Raw genomic sequence first — 20,538 nt, 5'->3', positions numbered from 1 at the left:
GTTCCTTTCGCTTTATTCTTTTAAACTGCCCCGTCCTGTGAAGCAGTGTGGCTTTTATGGACCCCAATTCATTTTAAGCGTCAATTCAAGAATTTCCCCTCATCCTTTTATTTATTTACTTTTACATTTTTTTCTTGTTGATTTGCACCATTTTTTTTTCCCTCGTCGCGCAACTCTCAATTATCCTGAAATTGATCCTTCACGCTTGCGCTTATACATTTGCGCCGACAACTTTGACCGACGATCCGGGCTTCGATCCAGCCGTACCGTTCCTGACTTGTCTCGCGCCTTCAGATCCGCCTTCATGCTTCGATGAGAAGCAAAATAAAAAGCAATCGTTCCGACGGAGCTAAATTACTACAGCATAAAGAACGAAGGGGAAATTTGGATTTCGAAACAAAAAAGGGAGGGGTGCAACACGAAGATTTCCCAGGGGGTCACCTAGGGGTGTCAACGGGCCGGGTCCGGGCCGGAATTCATTATTCCGGACCCGGACCCGGATCCGACCCGTTTACCCGACGGGTCTTTTATTCTGTGTTCCGGATCCGGACCCGGCGAGTCTCGGATCCGGGTCGGGTCTACCCGAACAAATTTGCCAAAATTTATAATTTCTAACAAAAAAGAGAAAAAGATATATTTGTAAACAAATTTCTAGCTAATGTAAAGAAAAAACCAAATAAGAAAATAAATCAAATTGATTTTACTCAAATACATCATCCTAATCAAATTATATTGATAATATATATTTTTTATAAATTATTAAATCATTTATATCCGGATCCGGGTCTAATACGGGTCGGAATACCATATTCCGTATCCGACCCGTTTTTTTGTTTGAAAAAACGGATCCGGATCCGGATAACGGAATTAAATCCCTACCCATACCCGCAAAAATTTCAGGGATCCGATCCGGATCCGGGTCTAGACCCGACCCGTTGACAGGCCTAGGGTCACCCATCCTAGTACTACCGTCGCCCAAGCACGCTTAACTTCGGAGTTCTGATGGGATCCGGTGCATTAGTGCTGGTATGATCGCACCCGCCATGTTCCTTTCGCTTTATTCTTTTAAACTGCCACGTCCTGTGAAGCAGTTTGGCTTTTCTGGACCCGAATTCATTCTAAGCGTCAGTTCATGAATTTCCTCTCATCCTTTTATTTATTTACTTTTATATTTTTTTCTTGTTGCTTTGCACCTTTTTTTTCCCTCGTCGCACAACTCTCAATTATCCAGAAAGTGATCCTTCACGCTTGCGCTTATACATTTGCGCCGACAACTTTGACCGACGATCCGGGCTTCGATCCAGCCGTACCGTTCCTGACTTGTCTCGCGCCTTCAGATCCGCCTTCATGCTTCGATAAGAAGCAAAATATAAAGCAATCGTTCCGACGGAGCTAAATTACTACAGCATAAAGAACGAAGGGGAAATTTGGATTTCGAAACAAAAAAGGGAGGGGTGCAACACGAGGACTTCCCAGGGGTCACCCATCCTAGTACTACTCTCGCCCAAGCACGCTTAACTTCGGAGTTCTGATGGGATCTGGTGCATTAGTGCTGGTATGATCGCACCCGCCATGTTCCTTTCGCTTTATTCTTTTAAACTGCCCCGTCCTGTGAAGCAGTGTGGCTTTTCTGGACCCGAATTCATTTTAAGCGTCAATTCAAGAATTTCCCCTCATCCTTTTATTTATTTACTTTTACATTTTTTTCTTGTTGATTTGCACCATTTTTTTTTCCCTCGTCGCGCAACTCTCAATTATCCTGAAATTGATCCTTCATGCTTGCGCTTATACATTTGCGCCGACAACATTGACCGACGATCCGGGCTTCGATCCAGCCGTACCGTTCCTGACTTGTCTCGCGCCTTCAGATCCGCCTTCATACTTCGATAAGAAGCAAAATATAAAGCAATCGTTCCGACGGAGCTAAATTACTACAGCATAAAGAACGAAGGGAAAATTTGGATTTCGAAACAAAAAAGGGAGGGGTGCAACACGAGGACTTCCCAGGGGGTCTCCCATCCTAGTACTACTCTCGCCCAAGCACGCTTAACTTTGGAGTTCTGATGGGATCGGGTGCATTAGTGCTGGTATGATCGCACCCGCCATGTTCCTTTCGCTTTATTCTTTTAAACTGCCACGTCCTGTGAAGCAGTTTGGCTTTTCTGGACCCGAATTCATTTTAAGCGTCAATTCAAGAATTTCCCCTCATCCTTTTATTTATTTACTTTTACATTTTTTTCTTGTTGATTTGCACCATTTTTTTTTTCCCTCGTCGCGCAACTCTCAATTATCCTGAAATTGATCCTTCACGCTTGCGCTTATACATTTGCGCCGACAACTTTGACCGACGATCCGGGCTTCGATCCAGCCGTACCGTTACTGACTTGTCTCGCGCCTTCAGATCCGCCTTCATACTTCGATAAGAAGCAAAATATAAAGCAATCGTTCCGACGGAGCTAAATTACTACAGCATAAAGAACGAAGGGAAAATTTGGATTTCGAAACAAAAAAGGGAGGGGTGCAACACGAGGACTTCCCAGGGGGTCACCCATCCTAGTACTACTCTCGCCCAAGCACGCTTAACTTCGGAGTTCTGATGGGATCCGGTGCATTAGTGCTGGTATGATCGCACCCGCCATGTTCCTTTCGCTTTATTCTTTTAAACTGCCCCGTCCTGTGAAGCAGTGTGGCTTTTCTGGACCCGAATTCATTTTAAGCGTCAATTCAAGAATTTCCCCTCATCCTTTTATTTATTTACTTTTACATTTTTTTCTTGTTGATTTGCACCATTTTTTTTTTCCCTCGTCGCGCAACTCTCAATTATCCTGAAATTGATCCTTCACGCTTGCGCTTATACATTTGCGCCGACAACTTTGACCGACGATCCGGGCTTCGATCCAGCCGTACCGTTCCTGACTTGTCTCGCGCCTTCAGATCCGCCTTCATGCTTCGATGAGAAGCAAAATATAAAGCAATCGTTCCGACGGAGCTAAATTACTACAGCATAAAGAACGAAGGGGAAATTTGGATTTCGAAACAAAAAAGGGAGGGGTGCAACACGAGGATTTCCCAGGGGGTCACCTAGGGGTGTCAACGTGCCGGGACCGGGCCGGAATTCATTATTCTGGACCCGGACCCGGATCCGACCCGTTTACCCGACGGGTCTTTTATTCGGTGTTTCGGATCCGGACCCGGCGAGTCTCGGATCCGGGTCGGGTCTACCCGAACAAATTTGCCAAAATTTATAATTTCTAACAAAAAAGAGAAAAAGATATATTTGTAAACTAATTTCTAACTAATGCAAAGAAAAAACCAAATAAGAAAATAAATCAAATTGATTTTACTCAAATACATCATCCTAATCAAATTATATTGATAATATATATTTTTTATAAATTATTAAATCATTTATATCCGGATCCGGGTCTAATACGGGTCGGAATACTATATTCCGTATCCGACCCGTTTTTTTGTTTGAAAAAACGGATCCGGATCCGGATAACGGAATTAAATCCCTACCCATACCCGCAAAAATTTTAGGGATCCGATCCGTATCCGGGTCTAGACCCGACCCGTTGACAGGCCTAGGGTCACCCATCCTAGTACTACTGTCGCCCAAGCACGCTTAACTTCGGAGTTCTGATGGGATCCGGTGCATTAGTGCTGGTATGATCGCACCCGCCATGTTCCTTTCGCTTTATTCTTTTAAACTGCCACGTCCTGTGAAGCAGTTTGGCTTTTCTGGACCCGAATTCATTCTAAGCGTCAGTTCATGAATTTCCTCTCATCCTTTTATTTATTTACTTTTATATTTTTTTCTTGTTGCTTTGCACCTTTTTTTTCCCTCGTCGCACAACTCTCAATTATCCTGAAAGTGATCCTTCACGCTTGCGCTTATACATTTGCGCCGACAACTTTGACCGACGATCCGGGCTTCGATCCAGCCGTACCGTTCCTGACTTGTCTCGCGCCTTCAGATCCGCCTTCATGCTTCGATGAGAAGCAAAATAAAAAGCAATCGTTCCGACGGAGCTAAATTACTACAGCATAAAGAACGAAGGGGAAATTTGGATTTCGAAACAAAAAAGGGAGGGGTGCAACACGAAGATTTCCCAGGGGGTCACCTAGGGGTGTCAACGGGCCGGGTCCGGGCCGGAATTCATTATTCCGGACCCGGACCCGGATCCGACCCGTTTACCCGACGGGTCTTTTATTCTGTGTTCCGGATCCGGACCCGGCGAGTCTCGGATCCGGGTCGGGTCTACCCGAACAAATTTGCCAAAATTTATAATTTCTAACAAAAAGAGAAAAAGATATATTTGTAAACAAATTTCTAACTAATGCAAAGAAAAAACCAAATAAGAAAATAAATCAAATTGATTTTACTCAAATACATCATCCTAATCAAATTATATTGATAATATATTTTTTTTATAAATTATTAAATCATTTATATCCGGATCCGGGTCTAATACGGGTCGGAATACTATATTCCGTATTCGACCCGTTTTTTTGTTTGAAAAAACGGATCCGGATCCGGTTAACGGAATTAAATCCGTACCCATACCCGCAAAAATTTCAGGGATCCGATCCGGATCCGGGTCTAGACCCGACCCGTTGACAGGCCTAGGGTCACCCATCCTAGTACTACTGTCGCCCAAGCACGCTTAACTTCGGAGTTCTGATGGGATCCGGTGCATTAGTGCTGGTATGATCGCACCCGCCATGTTCCTTTCGCTTTATTCTTTTAAACTGCCACGTCCTGTGAAGCAGTTTGGCTTTTCTGGACCCGAATTCATTCTAAGCGTCAGTTCATGAATTTCCTCTCATCCTTTTATTTATTTACTTTTATATTTTTTTCTTGTTGCTTTGCACCTTTTTTTTCCCTCGTCGCACAACTCTCAATTATCCTGAAAGTGATCCTTCACGCTTGCGCTTATACATTTGCGCCGACAACTTTGACCGACGATCCGGGCTTCGATCCAGCCGTACCGTTCCTGACTTGTCTCGCGCCTTCAGATCCGCTTTCATGCTTCGATGAGAAGCAAAATAAAAAGCAATCGTTCCGACGGAGCTAAATTACTACAGCATAAAGAACGAAGGGGAAATTTGGATTTCGAAACAAAAAAGGGAGGGGTGCAACACGAGGATTTCCCAGGGGGTCACCTAGGGGTGTCAACGGGCCGGGTCCGGGCCGGAATTCATTATTCCGGATCCGACCGGTTTACCCGACGGGTCTTTTATTCTGTGTTCCGGATCCGGACCCGGCGAGTCTCGGATCCGGGTCGGGTCTACCCGAACAAATTTGCCAAAATTTATAATTTCTAACAAAAAAGAGAAAAAGATATATTTGTAAACAAATTTCTAGCTAATGCAAAGAAAAAACCAAATAAGAAAATAAATCAAATTGATTTTACTCAAATACATCATCCTAATCAAATTATATTGATAATATATATTTTTTATAAATTATTAAATCATTTATTTCCGGATCCGGGTCTAATACGGGTCGGAATACTATATTCCGTATCCGACCCGTTTTTTTGTTTGAAAAAACGGATCCGGATCCGGATAACGGAATTAAATCCCTACCCATACCCGCAAAAATTTCAGGGATCCGATCCGGATCCGGGTGTAGACCCGACCCGTTGACCGGCCTAGGGTCACCCATCCTAGTACTACTGTCGCCCAAGCACGCTTAACTTCGGAGTTCTGATGGGATCCGGTGCATTAGTGCTGGTATGATCGCACCCGCCATGTTTCTTTCGCTTTATTCTTTTAAACTGCCACGTCCTGTGAAGCAGTTTGGCTTTTCTGGACCCGAATTCATTCTAAGCGTCAGTTCATGAATTTCCTCTCATCCTTTTATTTATTTACTTTTATATTTTTTTCTTGTTGCTTTGCACCTTTTTTTTCCCTCGTCGCACAACTCTCAATTATCCTGAAAGTGATCCTTCACGCTTGCGCTTATACATTTGCGCCGACAACTTTGACCGACGATCCGGGCTTCGATCCAGCCGTACCGTTCCTGACTTGTCTCGCGCCTTCAGATCCGCGTTCATGCTTCGATAAAAAGCAAAATATAAAGCAATCGTTCCGACGGAGCTAAATTACTACAGCATAAAGAACGAAGGGGAAATTTGGATTTCGAAACAAAAAAGGGAGGGGTGCAACACGAGGATTTCCCAGGGGGTCACCTAGGGGTGTCAACGTGCCGGGTCCGGGCCGGAATTCATTATTCTGGACCCGGACCCGGATCCGACCCGTTTACCCGACGGGTCTTTTATTCGGTGTTCCGGATCCGGACCCGGCGAGTCTCGGATCCGGGTCGGGTCTACCCGAACAAATTTGCCAAAATTTATAATTTCTAACAAAAAAGAGAAAAAGATATATTTGTAAACTAATTTCTAACTAATGCAAAGAAAAAACCAAATAAGAAAATAAATCAAATTGATTTTACTCAAATACATCATCCTAATCAAATTATATTGATAATATATATTTTTTATAAATTATTAAATCATTTATATCCGGATGCGGGTCTAATACGGGTCGGAATACTATATTCCGTATCCGACCCGTTTTTTTGTTTGAAAAAACGGATCCGGATCCGGATAACGGAATTAAATCCCTACCCATACCCGCAAAAATTTTAGGGATCCGATCCGGATCCGGGTCTAGACCCGACCCGTTGACAGGCCTAGGGTCACCCATCCTAGTACTACTGTCGCCCAAGCACGCTTAACTTCGGAGTTCTGATGGGATCCGGTGCATTAGTGCTGGTATGATCGCACCCGCCATGTTCCTTTCGCTTTATTCTTTTAAACTGCCACGTCCTGTGAAGCAGTTTGGCTTTTCTGGACCCGAATTCATTCTAAGCATCAGTTCATGAATTTCCTCTCATCCTTTTATTTATTTACTTTTATATTTTTTTCTTGTTGCTTTGCACCTTTTTTTTCCCTCGTCGCACAACTCTCAATTATCCTGAAAGTGATCCTTCACGCTTGCGCTTATACATTTGCGCCGACAACTTTGACCGACGATCCGGGCTTCGATCCAGCCGTACCGTTCCTGACTTGTCTCGCGCCTTCAGATCCGCCTTCATGCTTCGATGAGAAGCAAAATAAAAAGCAATCGTTCCGACGGAGCTAAATTACTACAGCATAAAGAACGAAGGGGAAATTTGGATTTCGAAACAAAAAAGGGAGGGGTGCAACACGAGGATTTCCCAGGGGGTCACCTAGGGGTGTCAACGGGCCGGGTCCGGGCCGGAATTCATTATTCCGGACCCGGACCCGGATCCGACCCGTTTACCCGACGGGTCTTTTATTCTGTGTTCCGGATCCGGACCCGGCGAGTCTCGGATCCGGGTCGGGTCTACCCGAACAAATTTGCCAAAATTTATAATTTCTAACAAAAAGAGAAAAAGATATATTTGTAAACAAATTTCTAACTAATGCAAAGAAAAAACCAAATAAGAAAATAAATCAAATTGATTTTACTCAAATACATCATCCTAATCAAATTATATTGATAATATATTTTTTTTATAAATTATTAAATCATTTATATCCGGATCCGGGTCTAATACGGGTCGGAATACTATATTCCGTATTCGACCCGTTTTTTTGTTTGAAAAAACGGATCCGGATCCGGTTAACGGAATTAAATCCGTACCCATACCCGCAAAAATTTCAGGGATCCGATCCGGATCCGGGTCTAGACCCGACCCGTTGACAGGCCTAGGGTCACCCATCCTAGTACTACTGTCGCCCAAGCACGCTTAACTTCGGAGTTCTGATGGGATCCGGTGCATTAGTGCTGGTATGATCGCACCCGCCATGTTCCTTTCGCTTTATTCTTTTAAACTGCCACGTCCTGTGAAGCAGTTTGGCTTTTCTGGACCCGAATTCATTCTAAGCGTCAGTTCATGAATTTCCTCTCATCCTTTTATTTATTTACTTTTATATTTTTTTCTTGTTGCTTTGCACCTTTTTTTTCCCTCGTCGCACAACTCTCAATTATCCTGAAAGTGATCCTTCACGCTTGCGCTTATACATTTGCGCCGACAACTTTGACCGACGATCCGGGCTTCGATCCAGCCGCACCGTTCCTGACTTGTCTCGCGCCTTCAGATCCGCCTTCATGCTTCGATAAGAAGCAAAATATAAAGCAATCGTTCCGACGGAGCTAAATTACTACAGCATAAAGAACGAAGGGGAAATTTGGATTTCGAAACAAAAAAGGGAGGGGTGCAACACGAGGACTTCCCAGGGGGTCACCCATCCTAGTACTACTCTCGCCCAAGCACGCTTAACTTCGGAGTTCTGATGGGATCCGGTGCATTAGTGCTGGTATGATCGCACCCGCCATGTTCCTTTCGCTTTATTCTTTTAAACTGCCCCGTCCTGTGAAGCAGTGTGGCTTTTATGGACCCCAATTCATTTTAAGCGTCAATTCAAGAATTTCCCCTCATCCTTTTATTTATTTACTTTTACATTTTTTTCTTGTTGATTTGCACCATTTTTTTTTCCCTCGTCGCGCAACTCTCAATTATCCTGAAATTGATCCTTCACGCTTGCGCTTATACATTTGCGCCGACAACTTTGACCGACGATCCGGGCTTCGATCCAGCCGTACCGTTCCTGACTTGTCTCGCGCCTTCAGATCCGCCTTCATGCTTCGATGAGAAGCAAAATAAAAAGCAGTCGTTCCGACGGAGCTAAATTACTACAGCATAAAGAACGAAGGGGAAATTTGGATTTCGAAACAAAAAAGGGAGGGGTGCAACACGAGGATTTCCCAGGGGGTCACCTAGGGGTGTCAACGGGCCGGGTCCGGGCCGGAATTCATTATTCCGGACCCGGACCCGGATCCGACCCGTTTACCCGACGGGTCTTTTATTCTGTGTTCCGGATCCGGACCCGGCGAGTCTCGGATCCGGGTCGGGTCTACCCGAACAAATTTGCCAAAATTTATAATTTCTAACAAAAAGAGAAAAAGATATATTTGTAAACAAATTTCTAGCTAATGCAAAGAAAAAACCAAATAAGAAAATAAATCAAATTGATTTTACTCAAATACATCATCCTAATCAAATTATATTGATAATATATTTTTTTTATAAATTATTAAATCATTTATATCCGGATCCGGGTCTAATACGGGTCGGAATACTATATTCCGTATTCGACCCGTTTTTTTGTTTGAAAAAACGGATCCGGATCCGGTTAACGGAATTAAATCCGTACCCATACCCGCAAAAATTTCAGGGATCCGATCCGGATCCGGGTCTAGACCCGACCCGTTGACAGGCCTAGGGTCACCCATCCTAGTACTACTGTCGCCCAAGCACGCTTAACTTCGGAGTTCTGATGGGATCCGGTGCATTAGTGCTGGTATGATCGCACCCGCCATGTTCCTTTCGCTTTATTCTTTTAAACTGCCACGTCCTGTGAAGCAGTTTGGCTTTTCTGGACCCGAATTCATTCTAAGCGTCAGTTCATGAATTTCCTCTCATCCTTTTATTTATTTACTTTTATATTTTTTTCTTGTTGCTTTGCACCTTTTTTTTCCCTCGTCGCACAACTCTCAATTATCCTGAAAGTGATCCTTCACGCTTGCGCTTATACATTTGCGCCGACAACTTTGACCGACGATCCGGGCTTCGATCCAGCCGTACCGTTCCTGACTTGTCTCGCGCCTTCAGATCCGCCTTCATGCTTCGATAAGAAGCAAAATATAAAGCAATCGTTCCGACGGAGCTAAATTACTACAGCATAAAGAACGAAGGGGAAATTTGGATTTCGAAACAAAAAAGGGAGGGGTGCAACACGAGGACTTCCCAGGGGGTCACCCATCCTAGTACTACTCTCGCCCAAGCACGCTTAACTTCGGAGTTCTGATGGGATCCGGTGCATTAGTGCTGGTATGATCGCACCCGCCATGTTCCTTTCGCTTTATTCTTTTAAACTGCCCCGTCCTGTGAAGCAGTGTGGCTTTTATGGACCCCAATTCATTTTAAGCGTCAATTCAAGAATTTCCCCTCATCCTTTTATTTATTTACTTTTACATTTTTTTCTTGTTGATTTGCACCATTTTTTTTTCCCTCGTCGCGCAACTCTCAATTATCCTGAAATTGATCCTTCACGCTTGCGCTTATACATTTGCGCCGACAACTTTGACCGACGATCCGGGCTTCGATCCAGCCGTACCGTTCCTGACTTGTCTCGCGCCTTCAGATCCGCCTTCATGCTTCGATGAGAAGCAAAATAAAAAGCAATCGTTCCGACGGAGCTAAATTACTACAGCATAAAGAACGAAGGGGAAATTTGGATTTCGAAACAAAAAAGGGAGGGGTGCAACACGAATATTTCCCAGGGGGTCACCTAGGGGTGTCAACGGGCCGGGTCCGGGCCGGAATTCATTATTCCGGACCCGGACCCGGATCCGACCCGTTTACCCGACGGGTCTTTTATTCTGTGTTCCGGATCCGGACCCGGCGAGTCTCGGATCCGGGTCGGGTCTACCCGAACAAATTTGCCAAAATTTATAATTTCTAACAAAAAGAGAAAAAGATATATTTGTAAACAAATTTCTAGCTAATGCAAAGAAAAAACCAAATAAGAAAATAAATCAAATTGATTTTACTCAAATACATCATCCTAATCAAATTATATTGATAATATATTTTTTTTATAAATTATTAAATCATTTATATCCGGATCCGGGTCTAATACGGGTCGGAATACTATATTCCGTATTCGACCCGTTTTTTTGTTTGAAAAAACGGATCCGGATCCGGTTAACGGAATTAAATCCGTACCCATACCCGCAAAAATTTCAGGGATCCGATCCGGATCCGGGTCTAGACCCGACCCGTTGACAGGCCTAGGGTCACCCATCCTAGTACTACTGTCGCCCAAGCACGCTTAACTTCGGAGTTCTGATGGGATCCGGTGCATTAGTGCTGGTATGATCGCACCCGCCATGTTCCTTTCGCTTTATTCTTTTAAACTGCCACGTCCTGTGAAGCAGTTTGGCTTTTCTGGACCCGAATTCATTCTAAGCGTCAGTTCATGAATTTCCTCTCATCCTTTTATTTATTTACTTTTATATTTTTTTCTTGTTGCTTTGCACCTTTTTTTTCCCTCGTCGCACAACTCTCAATTATCCTGAAAGTGATCCTTCACGCTTGCGCTTATACATTTGCGCCGACAACTTTGACCGACGATCCGGGCTTCGATCCAGCCGTACCGTTCCTGACTTGTCTCGCGCCTTCAGATCCGCCTTCATGCTTCGATAAGAAGCAAAATATAAAGCAATCGTTCCGACGGAGCTAAATTACTACAGCATAAAGAACGAAGGGGAAATTTGGATTTCGAAACAAAAAAGGGAGGGGTGCAACACGAGGACTTCCCAGGGGGTCACCCATCCTAGTACTACTCTCGCCCAAGCACGCTTAACTTCGGAGTTCTGATGGGATCTGGTGCATTAGTGCTGGTATGATCGCACCCGCCATGTTCCTTTCGCTTTATTCTTTTAAACTGTCCCGTCCTGTGAAGCAGTGTTGCTTTTCTGGACCCGAATTCATTTTAAGCGTCAATTCAAGAATTTCCCCTCATCCTTTTATTTATTTACTTTTAAATTTTTTTCTTGTTGATTTGCACCATTTTTTTTTCCCTCGTCGCGCAACTCTCAATTATCCTGAAATTGATCCTTCACGCTTGCGCTTATACATTTGCGCCGACAACTTTGACCGACGATCCGGGCTTCGATCCAGCCGTACCGTTCCTGACTTGTCTCGCGCCTTCAGATCCGCCTTCATGCTTCGATGAGAAGCAAAATATAAAGCAATCGTTCCGACGGAGCTAAATTACTACAGCATAAAGAACGAAGGGGAAATTTGGATTTCGAAACAAAAAAGGGAGGGGTGCAACACGAGGATTTCCCAGGGGGTCACCTAGGGGTGTCAACGGGCCGGGTCCGGGCCGGAATTCATTATTCTGGACCCGGACCCGGATCCGACCCGTTTACCCGACGGGTCTTTTATTCGGTGTTCCGGATCCGGACCCGGCGAGTCTCGGATCCGGGTCGGGTCTACCCGAACAAATTTGCCAAAATTTATAATTTCTAACAAAAAAGAGAAAAAGATATATTTGTAAACTAATTTCTAACTAATGCAAAGAAAAAACCAAATAAGAAAATAAATCAAATTGATTTTACTCAAATACATCATCCTAATCAAATTATATTGATAATATATATTTTTTATAAATTATTAAATCATTTATATCCGGATCCGGGTCTAATACGGGTCGGAATACTATATTCCGTATTCGACCCGTTTTTTTGTTTGAAAAAACGGATCCGGATCCGGATAACGGAATTAAATCCCTACCTATACCCGCAAAAATTTCAGGGATCCGATCCGGATCCGGGTGTAGACCCGACCCGTTGACCGGCCTAGGGTCACCCATCCTAGTAATACTGTCGCCCAAGCACGCTTAACTTCGAAGTTCTGATGGGATCCGGTGCATTAGTGCTGGTATGATCGCACCCGCCATGTTCCTTTCGCTTTATTCTTTTAAACTGCCACGTCCTGTGAAGCAGTTTGGCTTTTCTGGACCCGAATTCATTCTAAGCGTCAATTCATGAATTTCTTCTCATCCTTTTATTTATTTACTTTTATATTTTTTTCTTGTTGCTTTGCACCTTTTTTTTCCCTCGTCGCCCAACTCTCAATTATCCTGAAATTGATCCTTCACGCTTGCGCTTATACATTTGCGCCGACAACTTTGACCGACGATCCGGGCTTCGATCCAGCCGTACCGTTCCTGACTTGTCTCGCGCCTTCAGATTCGCCTTCATGCTTCGATAAGAAGCAAAATATAAAGCAATCGTTCCGACGGAGCTAAATTACTACAGCATAAAGAACGAAGGGGAAATTTGGATTTCGAAACAAAAAAGGGAGGGGTGCAACACGAGGATTTCCCAGGGGGTCACCTAGGGGTGTCAACGTGCCGGGACCGGGCCGGAATTCATTATTCTGGACCCGGACCCGGATCCGACCCATTTACCCGACGGGTCTTTTATTCGGTGTTTCGGATCCGGACCCGGCGAGTCTCGGATCCGGGTCGGGTCTACCCGAACAAATTTGCCAAAATTTATAATTTCTAACAAAAAAGAGAAAAAGATATATTTGTAAACTAATTTCTAACTAATGCAAAGAAAAAACCAAATAAGAAAATAAATCAAATTGATTTTACTCAAATACATCATCCTAATCAAATTATATTGATAATATATATTTTTTATAAATTATTAAATCATTTATATCCGGATGCGGGTCTAATACGGGTCGGAATACTATATTCCGTATCCGACCCGTTTTTTTGTTTGAAAAAACGGATCCGGATCCGGATAACGGAATTAAATCCCTACCCATACCCGCAAAAATTTTAGGGATCCGATCCGGATCCGGGTCTAGACCCGACCCGTTGACAGGCCTAGGGTCACCCATCCTAGTACTACTGTCGCCCAAGCACGCTTAACTTCGGAGTTCTGATGGGATCCGGTGCATTAGTGCTGGTATGATCGCACCCGCCATGTTCCTTTCGTTTTATTCTTTTAAACTGCCACGTCCTGTGAAGCAGTTTGGCTTTTCTGGACCCGAATTCATTCTAAGCATCAGTTCATGAATTTCCTCTCATCCTTTTATTTATTTACTTTTATATTTTTTTCTTGTTGCTTTGCACCTTTTTTTTCCCTCGTCGCACAACTCTCAATTATCCTGAAAGTGATCCTTCACGCTTGCGCTTATACATTTGCGCCGACAACTTTGACCGACGATCCGGGCTTCGATCCAGCCGTACCGTTCCTGACTTGTCTCGCGCCTTCAGATCCGCCTTCATGCTTCGATGAGAAGCAAAATAAAAAGCAATCGTTCCGACGGAGCTAAATTACTACAGCATAAAGAACGAAGGGGAAATTTGGATTTCGAAACAAAAAAGGGAGGGGTGCAACACGAGGATTTCCCAGGGGGTCACCTAGGGGTGTCAACGGGCCGGGTCCGGGCCGGAATTCATTATTCCGGACCCGGACCCGGATCCGACCCGTTTACCCGACGGGTCTTTTATTCTGTGTTCCGGATCCGGACCCGGCGAGTCTCGGATCCGGGTCGGGTCTACCCGAACAAATTTGCCAAAATTTATAATTTCTAACAAAAAGAGAAAAAGATATATTTGTAAACAAATTTCTAACTAATGCAAAGAAAAAACCAAATAAGAAAATAAATCAAATTGATTTTACTCAAATACATCATCCTAATCAAATTATATTGATAATATATTTTTTTTATAAATTATTAAATCATTTATATCCGGATCCGGGTCTAATACGGGTCGGAATACTATATTCCGTATTCGACCCGTTTTTTTGTTTGAAAAAACGGATCCGGATCCGGTTAACGGAATTAAATCCGTACCCATACCCGCAAAAATTTCAGGGATCCGATCCGGATCCGGGTCTAGACCCGACCCGTTGACAGGCCTAGGGTCACCCATCCTAGTACTACTGTCGCCCAAGCACGCTTAACTTCGGAGTTCTGATGGGATCCGGTGCATTAGTGCTGGTATGATCGCACCCGCCATGTTCCTTTCGCTTTATTCTTTTAAACTGCCACGTCCTGTGAAGCAGTTTGGCTTTTCTGGACCCGAATTCATTCTAAGCGTCAGTTCATGAATTTCCTCTCATCCTTTTATTTATTTACTTTTATATTTTTTTCTTGTTGCTTTGCACCTTTTTTTTCCCTCGTCGCACAACTCTCAATTATCCTGAAAGTGATCCTTCACGCTTGCGCTTATACATTTGCGCCGACAACTTTGACCGACGATCCGGGCTTCGATCCAGCCGCACCGTTCCTGACTTGTCTCGCGCCTTCAGATCCGCCTTCATGCTTCGATAAGAAGCAAAATATAAAGCAATCGTTCCGACGGAGCTAAATTACTACAGCATAAAGAACGAAGGGGAAATTTGGATTTCGAAACAAAAAAGGGAGGGGTGCAACACGAGGACTTCCCAGGGGGTCACCCATCCTAGTACTACTCTCGCCCAAGCACGCTTAACTTCGGAGTTCTGATGGGATCCGGTGCATTAGTGCTGGTATGATCGCACCCGCCATGTTCCTTTCGCTTTATTCTTTTAAACTGCCCCGTCCTGTGAAGCAGTGTGGCTTTTATGGACCCCAATTCATTTTAAGCGTCAATTCAAGAATTTCCCCTCATCCTTTTATTTATTTACTTTTACATTTTTTTCTTGTTGATTTGCACCATTTTTTTTTCCCTCGTCGCGCAACTCTCAATTATCCTGAAATTGATCCTTCACGCTTGCGCTTATACATTTGCGCCGACAACTTTGACCGACGATCCGGGCTTCGATCCAGCCGTACCGTTCCTGACTTGTCTCGCGCCTTCAGATCCGCCTTCATGCTTCGATGAGAAGCAAAATAAAAAGCAGTCGTTCCGACGGAGCTAAATTACTACAGCATAAAGAACGAAGGGGAAATTTGGATTTCGAAACAAAAAAGGGAGGGGTGCAACACGAGGATTTCCCAGGGGGTCACCTAGGGGTGTCAACGGGCCGGGTCCGGGCCGGAATTCATTATTCCGGACCCGGACCCGGATCCGACCCGTTTACCCGACGGGTCTTTTATTCTGTGTTCCGGATCCGGACCCGGCGAGTCTCGGATCCGGGTCGGGTCTACCCGAACAAATTTGCCAAAATTTATAATTTCTAACAAAAAGAGAAAAAGATATATTTGTAAACAAATTTCTAGCTAATGCAAAGAAAAAACCAAATAAGAAAATAAATCAAATTGATTTTACTCAAATACATCATCCTAATCAAATTATATTGATAATATATTTTTTTTATAAATTATTAAATCATTTATATCCGGATCCGGGTCTAATACGGGTCGGAATACTATATTCCGTATTCGACCCGTTTTTTTGTTTGAAAAAACGGATCCGGATCCGGTTAACGGAATTAAATCCGTACCCATACCCGCAAAAATTTCAGGGATCCGATCCGGATCCGGGTCTAGACCCGACCCGTTGACAGGCCTAGGGTCACCCATCCTAGTACTACTGTCGCCCAAGCACGCTTAACTTCGGAGTTCTGATGGGATCCGGTGCATTAGTGCTGGTATGATCGCACCCGCCATGTTCCTTTCGCTTTATTCTTTTAAACTGCCACGTCCTGTGAAGCAGTTTGGCTTTTCTGGACCCGAATTCATTCTAAGCGTCAGTTCATGAATTTCCTCTCATCCTTTTATTTATTTACTTTTATATTTTTTTCTTGTTGCTTTGCACCTTTTTTTTCCCTCGTCGCACAACTCTCAATTATCCTGAAAGTGATCCTTCACGCTTGCGCTTATACATTTGCGCCGACAACTTTGACCGACGATCCGGGCTTCGATCCAGCCGTACCGTTCCTGACTTGTCTCGCGCCTTCAGATCCGCCTTCATGCTTCGATAAGAAGCAAAATATAAAGCAATCGTTCCGACGGAGCTAAATTACTACAGCATAAAGAACGAAGGGGAAATTTGGATTTCGAAACAAAAAAGGGAGGGGTGCAACACGAGGACTTCCCAGGGGGTCACCCATCCTAGTACTACTCTCGCCCAAGCACGCTTAACTTCGGAGTTCTGATGGGATCCGGTGCATTAGTGCTGGTATGATCGCACCCGCCATGTTCCTTTCGCTTTATTCTTTTAAACTGCCCCGTCCTGTGAAGCAGTGTGGCTTTTATGGACCCCAATTCATTTTAAGCGTCAATTCAAGAATTTCCCCTCATCCTTTTATTTATTTACTTTTACATTTTTTTCTTGTTGATTTGCACCATTTTTTTTTCCCTCGTCGCGCAACTCTCAATTATCCTGAAATTGATCCTTCACGCTTGCGCTTATACATTTGCGCCGACAACTTTGACCGACGATCCGGGCTTCGATCCAGCCGTACCGTTCCTGACTTGTCTCGCGCCTTCAGATCCGCCTTCATGCTTCGATGAGAAGCAAAATAAAAAGCAATCGTTCCGACGGAGCTAAATTACTACAGCATAAAGAACGAAGGGGAAATTTGGATTTCGAAACAAAAAAGGGAGGGGTGCAACACGAATATTTCCCAGGGGGTCACCTAGGGGTGTCAACGGGCCGGGTCCGGGCCGGAATTCATTATTCCGGACCCGGACCCGGATCCGACCCGTTTACCCGACGGGTCTTTTATTCTGTGTTCCGGATCCGGACCCGGCGAGTCTCGGATCCGGGTCGGGTCTACCCGAACAAATTTGCCAAAATTTATAATTTCTAACAAAAAGAGAAAAAGATATATTTGTAAACAAATTTCTAGCTAATGCAAAGAAAAAACCAAATAAGAAAATAAATCAAATTGATTTTACTCAAATACATCATCCTAATCAAATTATATTGATAATATATTTTTTTTATAAATTATTAAATCATTTATATCCGGATCCGGGTCTAATACGGGTCGGAATACTATATTCCGTATTCGACCCGTTTTTTTGTTTGAAAAAACGGATCCGGATCCGGTTAACGGAATTAAATCCGTACCCATACCCGCAAAAATTTCAGGGATCCGATCCGGATCCGGGTCTAGACCCGACCCGTTGACAGGCCTAGGGTCACCCATCCTAGTACTACTGTCGCCCAAGCACGCTTAACTTCGGAGTTCTGATGGGATCCGGTGCATTAGTGCTGGTATGATCGCACCCGCCATGTTCCTTTCGCTTTATTCTTTTAAACTGCCACGTCCTGTGAAGCAGTTTGGCTTTTCTGGACCCGAATTCATTCTAAGCGTCAGTTCATGAATTTCCTCTCATCCTTTTATTTATTTACTTTTATATTTTTTTCTTGTTGCTTTGCACCTTTTTTTTCCCTCGTCGCACAACTCTCAATTATCCTGAAAGTGATCCTTCACGCTTGCGCTTATACATTTGCGCCGACAACTTTGACCGACGATCCGGGCTTCGATCCAGCCGTACCGTTCCTGACTTGTCTCGCGCCTTCAGATCCGCCTTCATGCTTCGATAAGAAGCAAAATATAAAGCAATCGTTCCGACGGAGCTAAATTACTACAGCATAAAGAACGAAGGGGAAATTTGGATTTCGAAACAAAAAAGGGAGGGGTGCAACACGAGGACTTCCCAGGGGGTCACCCATCCTAGTACTACTCTCGCCCAAGCACGCTTAACTTCGGAGTTCTGATGGGATCTGGTGCATTAGTGCTGGTATGATCGCACCCGCCATGTTCCTTTCGCTTTATTCTTTTAAACTGTCCCGTCCTGTGAAGCAGTGTTGCTTTTCTGGACCCGAATTCATTTTAAGCGTCAATTCAAGAATTTCCCCTCATCCTTTTATTTATTTACTTTTAAATTTTTTTCTTGTTGATTTGCACCATTTTTTTTTCCCTCGTCGCGCAACTCTCAATTATCCTGAAATTGATCCTTCACGCTTGCGCTTATACATTTGCGCCGACAACTTTGACCGACGATCCGGGCTTCGATCCAGCCGTACCGTTCCTGACTTGTCTCGCGCCTTCAGATCCGCCTTCATGCTTCGATGAGAAGCAAAATATAAAGCAATCGTTCCGACGGAGCTAAATTACTACAGCATAAAGAACGAAGGGGAAATTTGGATTTCGAAACAAAAAAGGGAGGGGTGCAACACGAGGATTTCCCAGGGGGTCACCTAGGGGTGTCAACGGGCCGGGTCCGGGCCGGAATTCATTATTCTGGACCCGGACCCGGATCCGACCCGTTTACCCGACGGGTCTTTTATTCGGTGTTCCGGATCCGGACCCGGCGAGTCTCGGATCCGGGTCGGGTCTACCCGAACAAATTTGCCAAAATTTATAATTTCTAACAAAAAAGAGAAAAAGATATATTTGTAAACTAATTTCTAACTAATGCAAAGAAAAAACCAAATAAGAAAATAAATCAAATTGATTTTACTCAAATACATCATCCTAATCAAATTATATTGATAATATATATTTTTTATAAATTATTAAATCATTTATATCCGGATCCGGGTCTAATACGGGTCGGAATACTATATTCCGTATTCGACCCGTTTTTTTGTTTGAAAAAACGGATCCGGATCCGGATAACGGAATTAAATCCCTACCTATACCCGCAAAAATTTCAGGGATCCGATCCGGATCCGGGTGTAGACCCGACCCGTTGACCGGCCTAGGGTCACCCATCCTAGTAATACTGTCGCCCAAGCACGCTTAACTTCGAAGTTCTGATGGGATCCGGTGCATTAGTGCTGGTATGATCGCACCCGCCATGTTCCTTTCGCTTTATTCTTTTAAACTGCCACGTCCTGTGAAGCAGTTTGGCTTTTCTGGACCCGAATTCATTCTAAGCGTCAATTCATGAATTTCTTCTCATCCTTTTATTTATTTACTTTTATATTTTTTTCTTGTTGCTTTGCACCTTTTTTTTCCCTCGTCGCCCAACTCTCAATTATCCTGAAATTGATCCTTCACGCTTGCGCTTATACATTTGCGCCGACAACTTTGACCGACGATCCGGGCTTCGATCCAGCCGTACCGTTCCTGACTTGTCTCGCGCCTTCAGATTCGCCTTCATGCTTCGATAAGAAGCAAAATATAAAGCAATCGTTCCGACGGAGCTAAATTACTACAGCATAAAGAACGAAGGGGAAATTTGGATTTCGAAACAAAAAAGGGAGGGGTGCAACACGAGGATTTCCCAGGGGGTCACCTAGGGGTGTCAACGTGCCGGGACCGGGCCGGAATTCATTATTCTGGACCCGGACCCGGATCCGACCCGTTTACCCGACGGGTCTTTTATTCGGTGTTTCGGATCCGGACCCGGCGAGTCTCGGATCCGGGTCGGGTCTACCCGAACAAATTTGCCAAAATTTATAATTTCTAACAAAAAAGAGAAAAAGATATATTTGTAAACTAATTTCTAACTAATGCAAAGAAAAAACCAAATAAGAAAATAAATCAAATTGATTTTACTCAAATACATCATCCTAATCAAATTATATTGATAATATATATTTTTTATAAATTATTAAATCATTTATATCCGGATCCGGGTCTAATACGGGTCGGAATACTATATTCCGTATCCGACCCGTTTTTTTGTTTGAAAAAACGGATCCGAATCCGGATAACGGAATTAAATCCCTACCCATACCCGCAAAAATTTCAGGGATCCGATCCGGATCCGGGTGTAGACCCGACCCGTTGACCGGCCTAGGGTCACCCATCCTAGTACTACTGTCGCCCAAGCACGCTTAACTTCGGAGTTCTGATGGGATCCGGTGCATTAGTGCTGGTATGATCGCACCCGCCATGTTCCTTTCGCTTTATTCTTTTAAACTGCCACGTCCTGTGAAGCAGTTTGGCTTTTCTGGACCCGAATTCATTCTAAGCGTCAGTTCATGAATTTCCTCTCATCCTTTTATTTATTTACTT

The 20,538-nt window shown here is 43.9% G+C and overlaps 9 non-coding genes and 15 pseudogenes across 9 annotated transcripts; all 24 read right to left on the bottom strand.

The window, feature by feature from the left end:
- Positions 1-922: 922 nt before the first annotated feature.
- LOC140018481 (5S ribosomal RNA) lies at positions 923-1,040 on the bottom strand (annotated as a pseudogene).
- Positions 1,041-1,451: 411 nt separating this feature from the next.
- LOC140018039 (5S ribosomal RNA) lies at positions 1,452-1,569 on the bottom strand. Its single transcript, XR_011824341.1, has one exon. It is a non-coding gene; the product is annotated as a 5S ribosomal RNA (ribosomal RNA).
- Positions 1,570-1,982: 413 nt separating this feature from the next.
- LOC140018088 (5S ribosomal RNA) lies at positions 1,983-2,101 on the bottom strand. Its single transcript, XR_011824391.1, has one exon. It is a non-coding gene; the product is annotated as a 5S ribosomal RNA (ribosomal RNA).
- Positions 2,102-2,515: 414 nt separating this feature from the next.
- LOC140017188 (5S ribosomal RNA) lies at positions 2,516-2,634 on the bottom strand. The gene has a single exon (XR_011823501.1). It is a non-coding gene; the product is annotated as a 5S ribosomal RNA (ribosomal RNA).
- Positions 2,635-3,562: 928 nt separating this feature from the next.
- On the bottom strand, positions 3,563-3,680 carry LOC140019005 (5S ribosomal RNA; annotated as a pseudogene).
- A 924-nt stretch (positions 3,681-4,604) lies between these two features.
- LOC140019004 (5S ribosomal RNA) lies at positions 4,605-4,722 on the bottom strand (annotated as a pseudogene).
- Positions 4,723-5,635: 913 nt separating this feature from the next.
- On the bottom strand, positions 5,636-5,753 carry LOC140018339 (5S ribosomal RNA; annotated as a pseudogene).
- Positions 5,754-6,678: 925 nt separating this feature from the next.
- Positions 6,679-6,796, bottom strand: LOC140019003 (5S ribosomal RNA; annotated as a pseudogene).
- Positions 6,797-7,720: 924 nt separating this feature from the next.
- Positions 7,721-7,838, bottom strand: LOC140019002 (5S ribosomal RNA; annotated as a pseudogene).
- Positions 7,839-8,249: 411 nt separating this feature from the next.
- LOC140017187 (5S ribosomal RNA) lies at positions 8,250-8,368 on the bottom strand. Its single transcript, XR_011823500.1, has one exon. It is a non-coding gene; the product is annotated as a 5S ribosomal RNA (ribosomal RNA).
- A 926-nt stretch (positions 8,369-9,294) lies between these two features.
- On the bottom strand, positions 9,295-9,412 carry LOC140019001 (5S ribosomal RNA; annotated as a pseudogene).
- A 411-nt stretch (positions 9,413-9,823) lies between these two features.
- Positions 9,824-9,942, bottom strand: LOC140017186 (5S ribosomal RNA). Its single transcript, XR_011823499.1, has one exon. It is a non-coding gene; the product is annotated as a 5S ribosomal RNA (ribosomal RNA).
- A 926-nt stretch (positions 9,943-10,868) lies between these two features.
- LOC140018999 (5S ribosomal RNA) lies at positions 10,869-10,986 on the bottom strand (annotated as a pseudogene).
- A 411-nt stretch (positions 10,987-11,397) lies between these two features.
- Positions 11,398-11,516, bottom strand: LOC140017686 (5S ribosomal RNA). The gene has a single exon (XR_011823992.1). It is a non-coding gene; the product is annotated as a 5S ribosomal RNA (ribosomal RNA).
- A 927-nt stretch (positions 11,517-12,443) lies between these two features.
- Positions 12,444-12,561, bottom strand: LOC140020711 (5S ribosomal RNA; annotated as a pseudogene).
- A 925-nt stretch (positions 12,562-13,486) lies between these two features.
- On the bottom strand, positions 13,487-13,604 carry LOC140018998 (5S ribosomal RNA; annotated as a pseudogene).
- Positions 13,605-14,528: 924 nt separating this feature from the next.
- Positions 14,529-14,646, bottom strand: LOC140018997 (5S ribosomal RNA; annotated as a pseudogene).
- A 411-nt stretch (positions 14,647-15,057) lies between these two features.
- On the bottom strand, positions 15,058-15,176 carry LOC140017185 (5S ribosomal RNA). The gene has a single exon (XR_011823498.1). It is a non-coding gene; the product is annotated as a 5S ribosomal RNA (ribosomal RNA).
- Positions 15,177-16,102: 926 nt separating this feature from the next.
- Positions 16,103-16,220, bottom strand: LOC140018996 (5S ribosomal RNA; annotated as a pseudogene).
- Positions 16,221-16,631: 411 nt separating this feature from the next.
- Positions 16,632-16,750, bottom strand: LOC140017184 (5S ribosomal RNA). Its single transcript, XR_011823497.1, has one exon. It is a non-coding gene; the product is annotated as a 5S ribosomal RNA (ribosomal RNA).
- Positions 16,751-17,676: 926 nt separating this feature from the next.
- Positions 17,677-17,794, bottom strand: LOC140018994 (5S ribosomal RNA; annotated as a pseudogene).
- Positions 17,795-18,205: 411 nt separating this feature from the next.
- On the bottom strand, positions 18,206-18,324 carry LOC140017685 (5S ribosomal RNA). The gene has a single exon (XR_011823991.1). It is a non-coding gene; the product is annotated as a 5S ribosomal RNA (ribosomal RNA).
- Positions 18,325-19,251: 927 nt separating this feature from the next.
- LOC140020710 (5S ribosomal RNA) lies at positions 19,252-19,369 on the bottom strand (annotated as a pseudogene).
- A 925-nt stretch (positions 19,370-20,294) lies between these two features.
- Positions 20,295-20,412, bottom strand: LOC140018338 (5S ribosomal RNA; annotated as a pseudogene).
- Between the last annotated feature and the right edge of the window lie 126 nt (positions 20,413-20,538).

This window comes from Coffea arabica, chromosome 11c, assembly GCF_036785885.1.
Source record: "Coffea arabica cultivar ET-39 chromosome 11c, Coffea Arabica ET-39 HiFi, whole genome shotgun sequence".
NCBI classification, from domain to species: Eukaryota; Viridiplantae; Streptophyta; class Magnoliopsida; order Gentianales; family Rubiaceae; genus Coffea; species Coffea arabica.
The sequence above is the reverse complement of the archived record's forward strand: the minus strand, read 5'-3'. Positions and strand labels throughout refer to the sequence as shown.